This window comes from Salvelinus sp. IW2-2015, linkage group LG28 (assembly GCF_002910315.2).
Source record: "Salvelinus sp. IW2-2015 linkage group LG28, ASM291031v2, whole genome shotgun sequence".
Classification (NCBI taxonomy): Eukaryota; Metazoa; Chordata; class Actinopteri; order Salmoniformes; family Salmonidae; genus Salvelinus; species Salvelinus sp. IW2-2015.
In genome coordinates, this window is record NC_036868.1 from 15,291,783 (window position 1) to 15,313,305 (window position 21,523).

Here is a 21,523-nt window from a genome sequence, read left to right on the forward strand (position 1 = left end):
ATGTCGGGACAGCAGACTGGGATAGAGAGATTGAAGACCAGCCAGCTGGTCTGCGCATGCTCTGAGGAGGCGGCCAGGGATGCCGTGTGGGCCGGCAGCCTTGCGAGGGTTACCCAAGTCTTACCCACGTTGGCCATGGAGAAGGAGAGACCACAGTCCTTGGTAGTGGGCCGCGTCGGTGGCACTGTATTATCCTCAAAGCGGGCAAAGAAGGTGTTTCGTTTGTCTGGAAGCAAGATGTCGGTGTTCATGACGTGGCTGGTTTTCCTTTTGTAGTGTATGATTGACTGTAGAACCTGCCACATACGTCTCGTGTCTGAGCCGTTGAATTGCAACTCCACATTGTGCTTGTTTGATTGCCTTGTGGAGGGAATAAGTATACTGTTTGTATTCGGCCATATTCCCAGTCGCCTTTCCATGGTTAAATGCGGTGGTTCGTGCTTTCAGGTTTGCGCGAATGCAGCCATCTATCCACGGTTTCTGGTTAGGGTAGGTTTTCATAGTCACATTGGGTACAACATATCCTATACACTTCCTTATAAACTCACTCACCGAATCAGTATATACGTCAATATTATTCTCTGAGGCTACCCGGAACATTTCCCAGTCAGCGTGTTCAAATCCATCTTGAAGCGTGGATTCCGATTGGTCAGACTAGCATTGAATAGTCCTTAGCACGGGTACACCCTGTTTGAGGTTCTGCCTATAGGAAGGGAGGAGCAAAATGGAGTCGTGGTCAGATTTGCCAAAAGAGGTTGAGGGGGGCCTTGTATGCATCGCGGAAGTTGGAGTAACAGTGGTCCAGCGTATTTCCAGCGCGAGTACTACAGTCGATATACTGATAGAATTTAGGTAGCTGATAGAATTTAGGTAGCCTTGTTCTCAAATTTGCTTTGATAAATTCTAGGTCAGGTGTACAAAAGAACTTGAGTTCCTGTATGTTAGTTACACCATGAGTCGTTAATCATGAAACATACACCCCCGCCCTTCTTCTTCCCGGAGAGATGTTTATTCCTGTCGGGGAGATGCACTGAGAATCCAGGTAGCTTTACTGACTCTGACAGTATATCCTGAGAGAGCCATGTTTCTGTGAAACAGAGTATGTTACAATCCCTGATGTGTCTCTGGAAAACAACCCTTGCCCTAATTTCGTCGACCTTGTTATCTAGGGACTGGACATTAGCGAGTAATATACTCTGAAGCGGTGGGTGGTGTGCGCGCCTCAGTCTGACCAGAAGACCGCTCTGTCTTCCTCTTCTCCGGCGGCATTGTTTTGGGTCGGCCTCTGGGATCAGTTCAAATGCCCTGGGTGGTGCGGACAAATGATCCGATTCGGGAAAGCCGTATTCTTGGTCATGGTGCTGGTAAGTTGACATCGCTTTGATATCCAAGTTTTTGCCAGCTGTATGTAATAACGCTTAAGATTTTCTGGGCTAATAATGTAAGAAATAATACATAGAAAAACTAAATACTGCAAAGTTTCCTAAGGACTAGAAGCGAGACAGCCCTCTCTGTTGGCACCATCTTATCAATGGCCAGTCTCTGTCACGCCCTGACCTTAGAGACTTTTTATGTCTCTAGTTGGTTTGGTCAGGGTGTGATTTGGTGTGAGCATTCTATGTTTTGTTTTCTGTTTCTTTATTTCTATGTTTTGGCCGGGTATGGTTCTCAATCAGGGACAGCTGTCTATTGTTGTCTCTGATTGGGAATTATACTTAGATAGCCCTTTTTCCCTCCTTTCAGTGTGGGTAGTTAACTTTGTTTGTGGCACTATAGCCCTGTAAGCTTCATGGTTGTTTCTTTCGTTTGTTGTTTTGTTGGAGACATTTTAAATAAAAAGGGAAATGTACGCTCACCACGCTGCACTTTGGTCTTCTTCCAACATCGGCCGTGACACTGAGACAAATGACAAGCTAAATATGGACTTTTGGCTGACTTGTCTTTTTTCTCACTCATTCAAGTCAAACCTGATACCATGGTAAGGCTGCCAATGGACTGACCAATAACATGATGGGACCCTCTGTATGAGCACCAAAACCACCAAGAAGTTGTAAGTGGCTCACCTAAATATACACTGAGTGTACAAAACATTAGAAACATCTGCTCTTTCCATGACATAGACTGACCAGGTGAATCCTCCTGAAAGCTAGGATCCCTTATTGATATCCGCTGTTAAATCCAACCAGTGTAGATGAAGGGGAGGAGACAGGTTAAAGAAGGATTGTTAAGCATTGAGATAATTGAGACATGGATTGTGTATGTGTGCCGTTCAGAGGGGGAATGGGCAAGACAAAAAATGTACGTGCTGTTGAAAGGGTTATGGTAGTAGGTGCTAGGCGCACCAGTTACTGTCAAGAACTGTAGTGCTGCTAGGTTTTTCATGCGCAACTGTTTCCCGTGTGTATCATGTAAGTTAAACTTGGGTATTCCTTTATGGGTAGTATGATGCCTAAGACAAATTTTTACTTGCAGTCATTAGTGGCCATTGGAATCTGTTCCTTTTTCCTTCTATTTTTCGGAATACAACAGGTTATAATGAGGACTACATGAAAAATGTCTTGCATGTAATGGACTTTAAAAAAAGAACTGGTCTTGCGATATATTTAGGTTGTTTTCTCTTTGAATCCAATGAACTGAGCAGGCTGGGCTGACATGCTTATAGCCTTGCTATGACTTTCTAAATATGATCATGCATTTATAAGATTGTGCTGTTATTTCTATTAATATGATCTATTATTGTTACTATTTATTTATTTTTGACAGTTTTCCATGTTATTTGGATTAGTTCTTGTAAGCACCCTCATAGATAATTATGTTATCATTTGACTGCCCATATTTCCCTCTGGCCAACGCCAATTGGCGGCCAAGGGTTTGCCATGAGTCAGGGAGATGGTCTGGTGGTCTTAGTGACAACAGACCTAGATATGGGGGGGAGTTTAGGACAATTGGAGGTGGAATATTAGGACAATTAGAGGTTTACAAAGTTGCAGCTACAGAATGCTTAACAGTGCAAATTATTATGGCACCACTATATGGACACTTAATCATCATGGTGCTTTGTAATGCTAAGTTTACAAACATTGGTTGTGGTAAGTATAATTGAAACGTTGGTACCATTATGGTAAGTGGGGAAATACATATAGCCAGTTATAATTGTAATGGCTTAGCAGATCATAAAAACATATACAGTTTTACATGGCTAAAAGATGAAGAATATAATATCTATTGTTTACAGGAAACTCATTCTACAAATATAGATACGGTTGGGTGGAAAAGGGACTGGGAGAAATACAGTTGAAGTCAGAAGTTTACATACACCTTAGCCAAATACATTTAAACTCAGTTTTTCACAATTCCTGACATTCGATCCTAGTAAAAATTCCCTGTCTTAGGTCAGTTAGGATCACCACTTTTATTTTAAGAATGTGAAATGTCAGAATAATAGCAGAGAACAATTTATTTCAGCTTGTATTTCTTTCATCACATTCCTAGGGGTTCAGAAGTTTACATACACTCAATTAGTATTTGGTAGCATTGCCTTTAAATTGTTTAACTTGGGTCAAATGTTTCGGGTAGCCTTCCACAAGTTTCCCACAATAACTTGGGTGAATTTTGGCCCATTCCTCCTGACAGAGCTGGTGTAGCTGAGTCAGGTTTGTAGGCCTCCTTGCTCGCACACGCTTTTTCAATTCTGCCCACAAATGTTCTATAGGATTGAGGTCAGGGCTTTGTGATGGCCACTCCAATACCTTGACTTTATTGTCCTTAAGCCATTTTGCCACAACCTTGGAAGTATGTTTGGTGTCATTTGTGGTGGCTTATTTCTGCATTACCAAATGAGAGTTACAAACTTCACATACCAGTCAGAGTTATACTTAAACTACTTCTTTAATAATAAGAGCTTTGCAATAGCATTTCACTTTCAATGATGCGCCATCTCTAATGAACCATTGAAAGTGACAACAGAAAAGTACAAAGATATTTTATAGCCAAGATACACCCCTCTCAACCTACATGACGAACCACAGATCTTAGGAACCGTTCACAAAGAAAAACTTTTACTTGAGAGAGGAGTATCCCATAGCCAGATAGCATTCGCTATAAATTATTGTTCAGTTTGGTCCCTAAGACGAGGTTCTAACCTCTTTCCTGGTACTTCATAGCACAAAACCATTACCTCATCCAATGGCATAACTCAATTGTCAACTGCAGATACTCCCATCTCAAGTAAACCCCCTCTTGACCCCACTCCTGGACAAGCTCACTGAGGGGAGTGAGCCTCTAGGTCATACACTATCCCAGGATAAATGCAACATCAGAGAGGACATACAATGGTTCCAGACACTGCCATACACCTCCCCCCAATGCCAAAGGAGGGAGTGACTTGCGCACAGACATTGTGGAGACAAGTAATTGGTTCCCCCTTAATCACGCCATCCCTTCACATGGTTTAACAGATACATTCACGTATGAAGACAATGTTCCATCCTGTCCTCCTCCCTTTCTGATATTCTGCATAGCACCAGGGATATGTGAAAGACAAGTCTGACCTCTCCCCTCTCTGGGCCCCAAGTGACTGAGCCCCACTTGAGGGAAGAAATGCAACTGCCAACACTAGAGTTTCCACGACACATTGCCCATTTGGAAGACCCATTTGCGACCAAGCTTTAACTTCCCGAATTATGTCTTGAGATGTTGCTTCAACATATCCACATAATTTGATTTCCTCATGATGCCATCTATTTTGTGAAGTGCACCAGTCCCTCCTGCAGCAAGGCACCTCCACATGATGCTGCTACCCCCGTGCTTCACGGTTGGGATGGTGTTCTTCGGCTTGCAAGCCTCCCCCTTTTTCCTCCAAACATAACGATGGTCATTATGGCCAAACCGTTCTATTTTTGTTTCATCAGACCAGAGGACATTTATCCAAAAAGTACGATCTTTGTCCCCATGTGCAGTTGCAAACCGTAGTCAGTTTTTTTTATGGCTTCTCCCTTGCTGAGCGGCCTTTCAGGTTATGTCGATATAGAGACTCATTTTAGTGTGGATATAGATACTTTTGTACCTATTTCCTCCAGCATCTTCACAAGGTCCTTTGCTGTAGTTCTGAGATTGATTTGCAGTTTTCGCTCAGGAAGGAGAACGTGTCTCCTTCCTGAGCGGTATGACAGCTGCGTGTTCCCATGGTGTTTAGATCACAAAGATCATGGCTACATTAGAAGTAGTGAATATATGGAGGTTGAAAAACCCTGACCTAGTGAGATATACATGGAGGAGGCTTAATCAAGCTAGCCGTCTTGATTACTTCCTAGTATCGTTCTTGCTGGCATCAACATTTTTTTTATGTATTAATAGGAGACCGAATGTATTACAAAAATAAAGCGAATTGGATGGAAAATGGTCAAATGCACAACATTTTACTTAAATCTTCAACATAGAAATTCTACCAAAAAGAATTTACAGAAACTCTTTACAAATGATGGAGTTATCCATGATTCACCAAATTATATTTTGAAAGAGGAAGCAAAATATTTTAAGCATGTTTTCTTTTCAGTCGCCATTTCCACTGAATGATGTTAACTCTAAGGATTTATTTCATAATAATAATGTAAAATTAACAAATGTACAGAAGGATCTGTATGAAGGCCAACTTACAGAAGAGGAACTTTTTGAGGCAATAAAATATTTTCAGTCTGGAAAAACACCAGGGCTTGACAGCATACCAGTAGAAGTATATCAGACCTTTTTTGATGTACTCAAAGATCCATTATTAGCATGTTTTAATTACTCTTATTCAAATGGTAGACTTTCAGGTACTCAACAAGGTCTGATTTCATTACTACTAAAACAGAACCCAGGTGGTAAGTATAAAGATCCAGTCCATTTAAAAAAAACTGGAGGCCTCTAACACTTCAATGTTGTGATGTAAAAATCCCTGCGAAATGCATAGCACAAAGAATATAAAAGGTTTTACCAGATATTGTTCATCCTGATCAGTCAGGTTTTTTTACATGGATGATATATTGGAGATAATATACGACAACTACTTGAAACAATTGAACATTATGAAACATCGAAGATACCAGGCTTGGTCTTCATAGCAGATTTTGAAAAGGCGTTTGATAAAGTAGGACTAGAATTTATATATAAATGCCTGGATAACTTTCATTTTGGTAAATCTCTTATACACTGGGTTAAAGTTATGTATAGCAACCCCAGATGTAAAATAGTAAATGGTTACTTCTCAGAAAGTATTGAGCTTTTAATAAGAGAAGTAAAATAAGGCCATCTCTAAAAATGATACTTTAAAAGGATTTAAAATTTGTTTTTATGTTTAGCTCACATAATATATTAAAGTATGTGTTAATATTTCTAATCGAATAATTGTGGCATTAATAAATGCATTTCTATAAGTTTCAACAACAAAAAATTACAACGGTGAAAGAGTGCCAAGATGGAGGCACGGAGGCTTCAACACAGCGCCCCCTATCAGTCATCTAGATTATAAACCATTGCCAAAGTATATGAATAATGTAAATACATTGAGCACCCCCTACTGGCAGTAAGCAATATAACCCACTTCTACACAGAGTGTACGAAACATTAGGATCACATTCCTAATATTGAGTTGCACCCCCTTTTGCCCTGAGAACAGCCTCAATTCGTCAGGGCATGGACTCTACAAGGTGTCGAAAGCATTCCACAGGGATGCTGGCCCATGTTGACTCCAATGCTTCCCAGTTATGTCACGTTGGCTGGATGTCCTTTGGGTGGGGAACCATTATTTTTCTTTCTTTCTTTTTGTGGTCCCGTGTGGCTCAGTTGGTAGAGCATGGCGCTTGCAACGCCAGGGTTGTGGGTTCATTCCCCACGGGGGGACCAGGATGAATATGTATGAACTTTCCAATTTGTAAGTCGCTCTGGATAAGAGCGTCAGCTAAATGACTTAAATGTAAATGTAAGGCTGTCTGTTGTCTCTATCTGTTTATTATGGCCATTGAAATGCAATMYKKATTAGATCCAACAAGAACATCAAGTGGTTAGAAATCCAGGGGATAAAAACAAGTGTGAATGTATGCCGATGACTAGTCTGCGATCTGGATCCCTGCACAGTTTCATTGAATATCTTGATCACTTTTCTAGCCTCTCTGGATTACAACCTAATTATGACAAGTGTACCATATTACGTATTGGATAGTTAAAATATACAGTGTTTACACTACCTTGTAGTTTACCAATAAAATGGGTGGATGGTGAAGTAACATACTTGGTATTCACATCTCAAAAAATATAAATGAATGTATCACAATTTCAATAGAAAATTTGCAAAAATAGATACGACTCTGCAACCATGGTGAGGTAAATACCTGTCTATTTATTGAAAAATCCCATTGATTAACTCTTTGGTCCTTTCACAGTTTACTTACTTACTAACGACACTGCCTACTCCAAATTACAAATGTTTTAAAATCATATGAGCAAAAAATATTTTATTTTGTATGCTAAGCCAGATACTTAAACGTGCCTATTTATATAATGGGGGCTAAAATAATTCCATATTAAAGCTTTAAACCTCTCACTAAAAGCTTCACTCATACATAAGTTATACTTAAACCCAAAATGGTTCTCCAGTAGATTATTAAGAAAGGTTCATCCTTTGTTCAAAAATTGCCTTTTTGCCTTTATACAGATTACAACTTCTCATTACCAACTAATTGAAAATGAAATTTTGTTTAATGTATGGCCCTTTCTTCAACAAGCCATACAAAGCTGGTTACAGTTTCAGTTTTATCCTCCAGAAAATATAGAACAAATATTACAACAAATGTTATGGATAAACTAAAATATACTGATTTAATAAAACAATTCTCCATAGAAAATATATTTATTACTGATATTATGAAGAGAAACTGAGGAGTTGTCACATGCAGCTATTGAAAATATATGAGAATATCTCCTCAATCCAAATTTACAACCAACTGATTGCTTCACTACCACAAAAATGGAGGAGGCAAGTGGAAAAGGAAGAAGGCAGGGAACTTGTTTGCCTGCCATATATTAAAGATAAAAATTGTCTGAAAGGAACTGGCATAACTAGAAAAATATACCAGTTTCATTTGAGGACAAAAATTGACAGCTGCGCCATACAGGTTGCAAAATAAATGGAAAGAGATTTTCAATGTACCGATTCCATGGCATATGGTTTATGAACTGGTACAAAAAACTACACTTGTAGATTTTTCTGTGAAGAGACAGAATCAATAGATTTATTCTGGTATCGCCCCTATGTAGCTTGTTTCCCGGTCACAGGTTCAGGAATGGTTAAAAAATCACAACATGCACTTAAAATGAACCTTACAAATAGCAGTGTTGGGCGATTTGGACAACCATAGTCAATAAATAATATAATAATACTCGTAGGAAAGGTTTCTTTAGCTCACAATCTGTGGATACTATACAATTAGAAAGTTTCAAAAGGTATGTAAAACATCACAGCACAATTTAAAAATATATGGCACATGGAAACCAAATGCGGTTGGTCTATGGTGATAGGTGGGATGGGCTGAGAGTGGCTGAGGGTTGGGATTAAAGAGTTTATGTTTAGTAATGTATTGTTATGTGACTGCTTTATATATGTGTATGCAAAATGCATATGCAAAATGTAAACTGAGCAAAAAAAGGACCCTGTCTTTCAAAGATAATTCGTAAAAATCCAAATAACTTCACAGATCTAAGGTTTAAACACTGTTTCCCATGCTTGTTCAATGAACCATAAACAATTAATGAACATGCACCTGGGGAACGGTTAAGGACACAGTTATGAAAACTTAGGACACTAAAGAGGCCTTTCTACTGACTCTGAGAAACAACAAAAGAAAGATGCCCAGGGTCCCTGCTCATCTGCATGAACGTGCCTTAGGCATGCTGCAAGGAGGCATGAGGACTGCAGATGTGGCCAGGGCAATAAATTGCAATGTCCGTACTGTGAGACGCCTAAGACAGTGCTACAGGGAGACAGGATGGACAGTTGATCTTCCTCGCAGTGGCAGACCACGTGTAAAAACACCTGCACAGGATCGTTACATCCGAACATCACACCTGCGAGACAGGTACAGGATGGCAACAACTGCCCGAGTTACACCAGGACTGCACAATCCCTCCATCAGTGCTCAGACTGTCTGCAATAGGCTGAGAGAGGCTTGACTGAGGGCTTGTAGGCCTGTTGTAAGGCAGGTCCTCACCAGACATCACCGGGCAACAACGTCGTCTATGGGCACAAACCCACTGTCGCTGGACCAGACAGGACTGACAAAAAGTGCTCTTGGTCGGATTCGAGTTTACTGTCGACGGAATGAGCGTTACACCAAGGCCTGTACTCTGGAGCGGGATCGATTTAGAGGTGCAGGGTCTGTCATGGTGTGGGTGGTGTGTCACAGCATCATCGGACTGATCTTGTTGTCATTGCAGGCAATCTCAACGCTGTGCGTTAAAGGGAAGACATCCTCCTCCCTCATGTGGTACCCTTCCTGCAGGCTCATCCTGACATGACCCTCCAGCATGACAATGCCACCAGCCATACTGCTCGTTCTGTGCATGATTTCCTGCAAGACAGGAATGTCAGTGTTCTGCCATGGCCAGCGACGAGCCCGGATCTCAATCCCATTGAGCACGTCTGGGACCTGTTGGATCGGAGGGTGAGGGCTAGGGCCATTCCCCCAAGAAATGTCCGGGAACTTGCAGGTGCCTTGGTGGAAGAGTGGGTTAACATCTCACAGCAAGAACTGGCAAATCTGGTGCAGTCCATGAGGAGATGCAGTACTTAATGCAGCTGGTGGCCACACCAGATACTGACTGTTAATTTTGATTTTGACCCCCCCCCCCCCCTTTGTTCAGGGACACATCATTCCATTTCTGTTAGTCACATGTCTGTGGAACTTATTCAGTTTATGTCTCAGTTGTTGAATCTTGTTATGTTCATACAAATATTTACACATGTTAAGTTTGCAGAAAATAAACGCAGTTGACAGTGAGAGGACATTTCTTTTTTTTGCTGAGTTTAAATGTAAAATGTGTATGTATATGTAGCAGAAAAGCTGTAAAAAAAAAACAAATATATATTTTTCCTCCGAAGAGGGGTTAAAAAAAAAGAAAGAAAGAAAAATAATGGTTCCCCACCCAAAGGACATCCAGCCAACGTGACATAACTGGGAAGCATTGGAGTCAACATGGGCCAGCATCCCTGTGGAATGCTTTCGACACCTTGTAGAGTCCATGCCCTGACGAATTGAGGCTGTTCTCAGGGCAAAAGGGGGTGCAACTCAATATTAGGAATGTGATCCTAATGTTTCGTACACTCTGTGTAGAAGTGGGTTATATTGCTTACTGCCAGTAGGGGGTGCTCAATGTATTTACATTATTCATATACTTTGGCAATGGTTTATAATCTAGATGACTGATAGGGGGCGCTGTGTTGAAGCCTCCGTGCCTCCATCTTGGCACTCTTTCACCGTTGTAATTTTTTGTTGTTGAAACTTATAGAAATGCATTTATTAATGCCACAATTATTCGATTAGAAATATTAACACATACTTTAATATATTATGTGAGCTAAACATAAAAACAAATTTTAAATCCTTTTAAAGTATAATTTTTAGAGATGGCTAATGATACTTCCCCACTTCAGCAACAAAATCTTAAATACATGTACTTTTGTCCTTGAAACATTGAATTGAAATACTGTATAATTCCATTCATTCCTATGGAGGACTGCTCCTACTGAGGAGTGCCAATATAGCTTCAAAGCCTCTCAATGGCCAATACATAGCAACAGCAATCCAGGGTTTATATACATACTTTGTATTTGGTCCTGGCTCTTTCTGACTGTCATTTGCAGCTGTGATGAACACCGCAATGAATGGGTCTTTGCCAAGTGGATATCTTCAGAGAAGGTTTGGCATTGCTTGTCGGACAGGTAGAAATATCAATACACATTTGATTATTACATTATACTTGATCTTCTGGAGAAAAAAAAGCTGAATCTAACTCCAACGAAATGTCAAGTAACCCAAGAATACATCTAATGTTATGTGTTTCCCCTCCCAGTGAGGCTGAGAAGTACCTGCCGCAGGAGATGGTGTCTACAGCCTTCACCTTCAGAGAGACTACTCCTCTGCACAGACTGAAGAGGTAGGTCCTGTGTAGCTCAATTTGTAATAGTGTGGTGCTAGCAACATCAAGGTCTTGGTGTATCTAACTGATGTTTACTGTCCAGGTTTGAGTGCCTTCCCGCCCACCCTGAGCTCTGGGACATGCTGTTCTATATGGGAGTTCCGGTGTGGGCCATGGACTGGTGACCCACCCCCGGTAGCACCCCTGTCAGCCAGTACGCTGCCATCTACTGCTACAGAAACCTGGACTACCAGTAAAGGTTGAACTTACCCTGATTTGGGACAACTCCAGTACAACATCCGGTAGGAACCAGACAGGTAATAGGGGATCAGTGTAATATCATTATGTCTCTTTTTCGCTCCCAGTTCTCTTGAATTACTCTCTTTCTCCATCTGCCTCTACTATATTCTTGGTCTTTCTCTCCCTTTTCTCTGGGCTATTTCCCCCCATCTCTCTGCCTCATCCCTATTCTCTCCCCAGTCCACTACAAAGTTGGCCTTGGTAATGCCCAGGATAAAGGCTTTGTGTGGAATGTGAAGTGGTGCCCAGGGAGCTGGGAGCTGCCCACAACTAACAGGAAGGTAGGAACAGAAGCACACAGAGATGCAGGGACATGTTACCCACATCATTAATACCTGTTTGGCACTGCATGATGGAGGCAGCTAAAGCCTCAACATGACTGTGAAAGAAAACTACAAGACACTGAGCAAAAGCAGAAACAATTCACTCTTTCCTCCCTCTCCGTCAGGCCGCTCACATGCCGAGACTGTGTCTCCTGGCTGCCTCCACGTCAGAAGGTCACATCATCATCTACAGCCTGCCTCAACCAACACACTGCAGGCCCGCATGAAACACCCGCTAAAGGTTAACATGCTCATTTATCACACGATAGAACCAAAGCAACTTACAATTAACACATATATTAGTCATTTGTGACAGAATTTTTACATGTAACAGATATATTAGCCATATCATTATGCCTGACTCAAACCTTATACTCTGGTGTTGTAGTTGCAATGTTGCAATGTATGTGCTGCTCCAGAAGGGAGCAGTATTGTCATTCAACAGCCTGAGCTTGGTCATGCAAAAAAGCTGGAAGTCTTTTTAAAATCAGTTTTCATGCTGCTCATTGAAGTCGCAATTGTAAAAAATGTTCAAGTCAAATAAATCCATATTTGCTTCGTCTTTGTGTTTCATGTAAGGGCACATCAAAATCATGCTGTTGTTGTTGTTATTATTATTATTATTATTACATCATATAGACGGGTTAGCTGAGAACATTACAAAAACGATGTACACGCTTCAATGGGGCAGAAGGCCATGTGTTGTTGTGATTCTGGATGGCCAGATAGTTACCAATAATGTCAAACTGCCATGTGGGGAATCGTAAGTGGTTCGTTTCACTTAGTTTCATCTTGTTCTTGATACCATGCTTTGTTTTGAGGTATTTTGACTGCTGTCACGTCGATGCAAAAATTTGCTAGCTTGCTAATCAATAACTGTAATGATGTATTTGAGAGGCAACAAATGCTCATTGTGCAACTTTATGTTGTCAATAAACATTGGAGACAAAATATAGTTTACATGTCAATAATCTAAGCCAACCTGTCTGTTTTGCCCCATAGTTGCGCATGCATCGGTTTTGTTGCTAAACAACCAACCCATGTATGCCTTAAGCTATTTACTACCGGAATATTTGTATGATCCATATCCTCTCCCTTGGGATCACATGATCTGTAACCAAGGGAATAGTCACTGGGCTTTCCCCCCACTGCATTGTTCTGCTGGTGCATGGACTCTCCACACCACGAACAGTGTATCCTCACACATCTAACACTGGGTGTCTCTGTGTGTGTGTGTGACGCCACCGCTCTTTTCTACAGTCTACTACGCACTTATGAGACTCATCAGCCTCGGGGCGGTGTAATAAAGACTTCAGTCATTGGGTTGATGACATGTTTATCTGGTCCATCCATCATTTACACTACAAAATACTTGCTGCATCCCTCACAGTTTTGGTGACTTAAAATCATTGTGCTTAAAATCATATTCTAATTAGACTATTCAAAACAACAAAAGAAAATGAACCATTTCAGCAGGAAACACTCAAACTACATACACTGGTACACACACACACACACACACAAAGGGCGGGCTCACTCCAGGAGACAAGAGCAGCACTGCAGAGAGAGTCTGATTCATGAACTTGAAGGTTATTTTGTCCAGACTCAGGATATTCTCTTTTTAGCCTTTTTCTCTCTAACATCAGACGTTATTATCGATCCGCCTCAAAGGTTTTAGGTCTGTAGGATCACAGCTTAAGGTGTTTGTCAGCCTTATATAGACAGCTCAGAAAGCTGCAGTCATCTTTTGACCGTGAGTTTAGAATGCTCCCTTCAGTATATCAGGTTGGGGTAAACTTTTATGGTGCGCATTTGAGCAGTTTGTGGATGCAGCATTGCGTTATTATTTTTTCACAGCCTAAAATTCCTGACTGTTCTTTTCCTCTTTTAGTGCCCTTTCTATCCAGTTAATAGTTTTCTGCCTCATTGTACACAGTTCCTTTCACAGCAGCCTCCCCCACGCCCAGGCTCAGAGCTGGGGGATGAAACGTTTACAGTACATGCCATGGTCAGTGCCCTGGGAGGTTACATTGAGGTTTTGGACTGTTGAGAGGGAACATTGGGCTCTGTCTAGCAATCCTTCATGTCCTGCCAAGACCTTGTCTGGGAGAGCCTAGCTGGGTCACTAAGCTGAACAATGACCCCCTCCCCTTTAGATTCACAGCGGTCAGGACAGCCACACCTGAGTGACGAGTGACATTTAGGGCCCCTGGTGCTGCCTGTATGGAGGGCCAGGTGTGAGGCTAAGAGAGAGACCGGGAGAGGGAATGTAGTGAATTTACTCTACATTGAGCTAGAGAGGGGATAAATAGGGGCTTTTAACAGACTGATAGGAAACCTGCCACAGTGGCTGGATGAAATGCAAATGAGTTAATCAAAATCCCATTCTGTAATGCCATCGCTGTAATTTACTAATGATGTGAGCCAGCCGTGTCTCTGTGCAGAAGTGAGATGGTTAAGGGTTCAGATACGTGAGTGTGCTCTCCGTCTGCTAAACTGTTTTGGGCAGATGATTATAAATAGCTTATGGTGTGCGCGAGAGTACCTGTAAAAAAACCTGGTGGGTGAAAACAAAGAACCTGTCTCCTTCTCCTTCTTGCTCAATGGAGGTAATTTAGTTTCCATTAGACAAGGATCTATAATTGAAATGACAAAGAAGATGCATCGCTACACAGTTATTAGTGTTGGAAGGCATACATTTCAGTCTAGTACCTGACACCTTTCTCCCCCAGACCTGTCACTCACATTGGCCTAAATCAGCCTATGGGGAAGGGAGGATGCTGGGATTGGGGAGGTGTGGTGTGGAGGGGGTCGATGGTGGGGGTGCGAGGACAGTGAGACACGATGCTTTATCGACCCCATCGACCTGTAGGGGGGTGGGTGTAGAGGTGGACTGCTCAATGTGGAGACCAATGGAGGACCTGAAATCTCCCAGAAATGAACACTACTCTGTCAGACACCCATCCAGGGCCGTATTCCTCCTGTTACCTATGAAGTGTCATTAGCATTTCTGCAGTATTGTACATACAGTATCCATGTCCTTTTATCTATCTGACCCCATGCTGTTATTACAGATGGACAAGTAGGGCCATGTTTTCTCAGTGATTGAACAGCCCTGGGCCCTGACTTTGCACATCCATATCACAGAGCGGTCAGACACGGCCTGGGATTCTGACGGCTAGCCGATTCCGTCTTAAACGACAGACTGGCTTTGGAGAGGGACTGTGATTCCTCAGCTCCATGTCTCTCTCTCCCTGTCTCAGTGATATCTGACTGCACTGACTGCAGGGTGAATAAGAGTTGATTTAGATTGTGTGTGTGTTCGCATGCCACATAGCCAAGTTTGTTTAATTACAGTCAGTAATAAATCTGTGTTCATGTATTGAGTTATAATCTTCCCATCAATAATCATAAAGAGTTAATAAAGACTATTTATGTGTTTCCCAATAGGTGGAGCCAGCCCAGCACTGATGATCTGCCAGGTAGGCTAATATCTGTTCTCTCATCCTTACACAAAAGACTACAGCTGTATGGAAAGTTGAACTGTAATCTTCAACTCTCAGCAATTGTGAGAAAGAGAAAACACTGTCCAGCCACACGCACACAATGCTTTATTTTAATCTTATGATATGCTTGTCCTGCTGATGTGTACGCATCTCATTATTATTATCCTTCCATGTGTGTCTGTAGGTACATGGTGTGATCGCCCTGAAGAGGCTCCTTCAAGGCCAACCATGATGAAAAGAATAACCAGGTCCACTCCACGGACTGGCTGCCTGTCAAACCTCACAACATCCTGGCTGCTGGCTTCTATGATGGTACTCAACAACACCGCAGCCTTCCGTACATCTGTGGCTCATTGATTGATTGTTATTAATTTAATCAAGGATTGGTAGCGATTTGGTGGGGTTACATGTAGTCTAGAAGTACTAGTCTGATTCTGGTCAAACTAAATGTGGCACTCACTTGAGTAAACATTGGATTTATGAGCCCCATTCTTATAGTCAGTGTGGTTGACAGACATGTCTGGGTTTTTGTGTACATTATACATTGTTCTAATCTTTCAGCTGTAGTACATGTCCTGTTGTCTTCACCCTGCAGGTACAGTGGCCCTGTGGGACCTGTCCAGTAAGTCTGTTCTGCAGCGGGTCCGTGCTCCAGACCGCTCCTTTGCTCTCTACCCCTACCACTGCTTCGTCGCCCACGACAACGCCACCAGCTTCTGCCACGCATCCAGGTAAATGGCCAATCAGAACGAAGGACTCAAGGACCTGTCTCAAACCACTAGTTGAGGCTCGGAAAGTCAGCCTAGGATCACAACCAACTGCACTGCAGTTGTAGCAATAAGCCCATATGCGGTATGACTTACATTATCAGACTGAGACCCAGGGAGGTAGGCTACATTACTGCATCGGAGCAACCAACCAGCCATTGTCATTCTGAACATGAGCCTCGTTTTCATCTCCAACAATCCAATATGGCCGTGGACCGTAAAAAGCAGTGACCTTTCGACTGTGAGAGCCACGCTGCGCCTAGCAGCTGTCTGAGTCTGCTGTAGGGCAAACACACACCTTCACGCACACACTTCATACACACACACACAGTTCATGGTGATAGCTATGTAGTTGTAATAACCACTGTCTCTCACACTGTCTCTCAGCTAAAACACACTCCCATTTGCCTTATTGGAGGATGGAAGGGGAGCGGAGAGGTGAACAGATGGTGGTGGTGAGGAATGAAGAGAGGACAATGTCATTTCACTCCATTGCACTCAGTGACGTCGTGACTCGTGTAAACCTGTCCACGTGTGAGTGTGGGGTAGGGAGGGGCACTCAGCTGTCACTCCGGCCCCACTACAGATGCTCGGTCGGGGCAGACTCTAGACTAGAGGGTACGTACTTAAGGCCAGGGGCCGGACCATCCTGGTCAAATAGTCTCACGAAGGCACTAGTAGTGGAAGCCGGCCTCTCTGGAAGTTTCACCCCGATCATGGGGAGATGAATGTCTCTGAGCTCTCTGTGATCGTAACCGTACAGTTTGTTCACTGTCACATCCCATGGACTATTGGGTTGGGAGCAAACAATACCACTGAGTTTATTGGCTAGTGCTCAGTGCCTGTTTTTCCCTCTCATAGCATCTTTAATTAAACACTTATTTACCCCTGTAGTAAAGTCTAAAAGAACTGTAGCCTCCCGGGCCATGCATCTCCTGTGTAACAGAGCAGATAAATCTAATTAGCTAGAAGAGTTAGAAGGCTCGGTGATCCCCATCTCACTCCTCAGTCCGCTGCATACTGAACAACCACCAGCAGCTTAAAGCACCAGGGTTATGTGAGGATCATCTTTATTAGAAAGCTGTAAAGATATCAGGAGTCACGGGTTAGAGTATGACATTGATAGGCCATAACAGCAGGTTATTTTCCAGTCTATGGGCTGGTGTTGTCGAGGCACTTGGGGCCCCGCTCTGGGTTGTTTGGCAAGGGGCAGGCATCCATCTTATCTGTCTGGCTGGGTTTTAATTAGGGCCGGGAAGATACCAGTTTCACGATACTCATTAGTATCGTGGCAGGGAAACAAAACACAAAGTGGATTTAACTTCTTGAAGGAAAACAGCCCTAATGTTGGAAATATACATCATTATGTTGTCATCCAGAGTCACATGTATTTATTTTCCACAATATTTGAAACACAGCTGGTTTTTAAACAAGTATGATTTGCTTCGTGTTTTCATTTTTGCCATGGAAAAAAATATTGCGACAATGGTATCGTCCCGGCCCTAGTTTTAACGAGGGACAATAAAGAGGTACTGTACAGGACACTGGGCAGGCAGACTGGAGCGGTCCACTCCCACCTTTTCATCCTCCTTCATTTCCCTCCATCTTCTCTCCACCTTTTCTACTCTCCATCAGCTCCCTCCTGTTCTATTACTTTTTCTTTCCTCTCCTCCCCTGTCCTCTACTTATCCCCTCATCTCTTCTCCCCTCTCCTCTGCCCATCCCTCTCTAGAGACCTCGTGGTGATGGTGGGGGATGATAGGAGGGTGAAGATGTGGGACCTGAGAAGGACCTGGGAGCCCTGACAGTCCTTCAAGCTGTTCTTCTCTACTGAGGCGGCCTGGCCCCTGCACTGACCTGGGGTCTCCATCTCACTGGAGAGTACCTAGTCTACTGGCCTGAGGTCTCCATTTCTCTGGAGAGTACCTAGTCTACTGGCCTGTGGTCTCCATCTCTCTGGAGAGTACCTAGTCTACTGTGCCTGTGGTCTCCATCTCTCTGGAGAGTACCTAGTCTACTGGCCTGTGGTCTCCATCTCTCTGGAGAGTACTAGTCTACTGGGCCTGTGGTCTCCATCTCTCTGGAGAGTACCTAGTCTACTGGCCTGGGGTCTCCATCTCTCTGGAGAGTACCTAGTCTACTGGCCTGTGGTATCCATCTCTCTGGAGAGTACCTAGTCTACTGGCCTGGGGTCTCCATCTCTCAGGAGAGTACCTACAGTGCCTTGCAAAAGTATTCACCCACCTTGGCATTTTTCCTATTTTGTTACATTACAACCTGTAATTTAAATCGATTTTTATTTGGATTTCATATAATGGACATACACAAAATAGTCCAAATTGGTGAAGTGAAATGAAAAAAATTACTTGTTTCAAAAAATGCAAAAACAAAATATACAGAAAATTGGTGCGTGCATATGTATTCACCCCCTTTGCTATGAAGCCCCTAAATAAGATCTGGTGCACCAAATTACCTTCAGAAGTTACATAATTAGTTAAATATAGTGCACCTGTGTGCAATCTGTGTCACATGATCTCAGTATATATACACCTGTTCTGAAAGGCCCCAGAGTCTGCAACACCACTAAGCAAGGGGCACCACCAAGCAAGTGGCACCATGAAGACGAAGGAGCTCTCCAAACAGGTCAGGGACAAAGTTGTGGAGAAGTACAGATCAGGGTTGGGTTATAAAGAAATATCTGAAACTTTGAACATCCCACGGAGTACCATTAAATCCATTATTAGAAAATGGAAAGAATATGGCACCKCAACAAACCTGCCAAGAGAGTGCCGCTCACGGAGGTTCACCTTCCAGCAGAACAATGACCCAAAGCATACTGCTAAAGCAAAACTCGAGTGGTTTAAGGGGAAACATTTAAATGTCTTGGAATGGCCTAGTCAAAGCCCAGGCCTCAATCCAATTCAGAATCAGCGGTATGACTTAAAGATTGCTGTACACCAGCGGAACCCATCCGACTTGAAGGAGCTGAAGCAGTTTAGCCTTGAAGAATGGGCAAAAATCGCAGTGGCTAGATGTGCCATGCTTATAGAGACATACCCCAAGAGACTTGCAGCTGAAATTGCTGCAAAAGATGGCTCTACAAAGTATTGACTTTGGGGGGTGAATGGTTATGCACACTCAAGTTTTCAGTTTTATTTCTTGTTTGTTTCATCATCAAATATTTTGCATCTTCAAAGTGGTAGGCATGTTGTAAAACCTATTTTAATTCCAGGTTATAAGGCAACAAAATAGGGTAATGCCAAAGGGTGAATACTTTCGCAAGCCACTGTATGTCACGTGAGTCCCTCTTTCCCCTCTGAATCTAGTAATACCTTACCTTTCCATTGTCGTCTCCTATCCTCCCTCTCTTTCCCCTTCCTTGTGTCTTTTGCTTGTCATCAATACCTTGTTGTTTTCTATTGTATTATATAGTGCTTTGTTCTTGGTCTGTTTTGTCAGGGGACATAACTCATTTCTCGTGTCCCCCTCCAGGTTTGGCCAACATGGACTCCATTACTTTGACTCAGGGTACCTGGGCTTCAAGCCACTCTTTCTGGTGCCATAGAAAGGGACCATGTGGGGAACTGGGGCAGAAATATACAACCTATTTCACTGTAGTCTCTACCCTTATACACTTCTGTAGATTGCTTATACCTGTTCAATCCTTTCAGATCTACTGACAGGATAGGGACTAGGGGTGCGTTCAGTTCGCTTGAACGTTTGCTACTTTGAGGAAGAGTTTGTACTGAACGATATGTTTCCCAAAAACGTTCTTGTACATTCTTGAAGAGACTGAGGTGCATTTGTCTCCCGTTTAGTGGGTGTTGCAAGYTGTAGCTTGAAGCAACGAGTGACGTATGTAAAGGGCAGTGGCCATGCTGATGGCGTTCCCCTACCCACAACCCAGCCCCTCCCCGTTTTTCAACTGGTCGTTCAGTACAGCACTGTTTTTGATAAATTGAACGTACCAGAATGTAAAAACTTACTGGACGCAGCCTAGGTGTTGAGTTCATATTGGGCTGCACACCATCTGTTGACCCAACCACCTTGTGTTGATTGGTCTACCTTGGTATTTCTGCAGAGCCTGTCTATATCTGACTGGCTAAACAGCTGTGACTGCAGACATGGTGGGAGTTTGATCATGATCCTACTACCCAACCTATTCAACAACCCTTGCTACCTCAAACAATTCATTGAGCGTAGATTTGTGTGTACCTTTTCCACCCATGCCTCACACCACACACCGATATCTCCCAAAATACACTGACTTGCACAACAATGAATACAGTATGAATGCTAATCGAAATGGGTACATGTCAGTGGAGGCTCCTTAGAGGAAGGGGAGGACCATCCTCCTCAGTGAAATGCATAAAAATAAAAATTGTGAAACATTAAAGTGATCCTTTTTAGATAAAACTATACTAAATATATTCACATGTAATCAGATAATTGATTAAAACACACTGTTTTGCAATGAAGGTCTGCAGTAGCCTCAACAGCACTCTGTAAGGTAGTGTCCGTCCTCCACTGGGTACATTGACTTCAATACAAAACCTATGAGGCTCATGGTTCTCACCCCCTTCCATAGACTTACACAGAAATTATGACAACTTCCGGAGGACATCCTCCAAACTGTCAGAGCTCTTGCAGCATGAACTGACATGTTGTCCACCCAATCAAAGGATCAGAGAATGAATCTAGTATTGAAAGCATAATGTACAGCTAGTTAGCACTGCGGTGCATAAAATGTGGTGAGTATTTAACTCGGAGAGAGTGAGAGACGATAGTTGAACAGTTTTGAACAAATATTATTTTTTTTACTTAGCTAGTGAATGCAGCTAGCTAGTTTAGCCTACTCAAACACCCGGCTCAAACAGAAAGGGATGCTATGTTAGCTAGGTGGCTATGGCTATCCAACACTGGCACTCTTACAAGTTAAGCTTTTTGTTTCATTCATTTATTGCCATGGGAGCCCGCCGGTGTAACTGCTAAACTGCTTGCTTACAGATTACTCAAATGTTACTCTCTACCTGTGCAGCTACTTTGTAATCTTTCATTCATAGGCTAGGTTGTAGCAACCTCATGATGGGTATAGGGAAAATTTGAGTATCACGTAGTAGCCTAAACCTAGCAATGTTATATTGAGCTGGGTGAATGGCAAATGAATAACAGAAGTACTACCTCCACTAACACGACATTGACATGGTGGGACAGAGTTAGAACAGAGGGAGTAAGGGATGGGAAAGGGGGATACCTAGTCAGTTGTACAACTGAATGCCTTCAACTGAAATGTGTCGGGGATTCTATCCAGCAATGCTCTAACCACTAGGCTATCTGCAGTTAATGAAAATACTTTCTATAGGGGGGAACACTCATCGCCTGTCTTAATCTCACTCTCACAGCTGCTTTGGATCTGCTATGGTGAGTATGCATGCTTGTGTCTGTGTGTGTGTGTGGG

General features: G+C 42.7%; 1 pseudogene; it reads left to right on the forward strand.

Moving 5' to 3' along the window:
- LOC139023201 (general transcription factor 3C polypeptide 2-like) lies at positions 1-20,332 on the forward strand (annotated as a pseudogene).
- Positions 20,333-21,523: the final 1,191 nt, after the last annotated feature.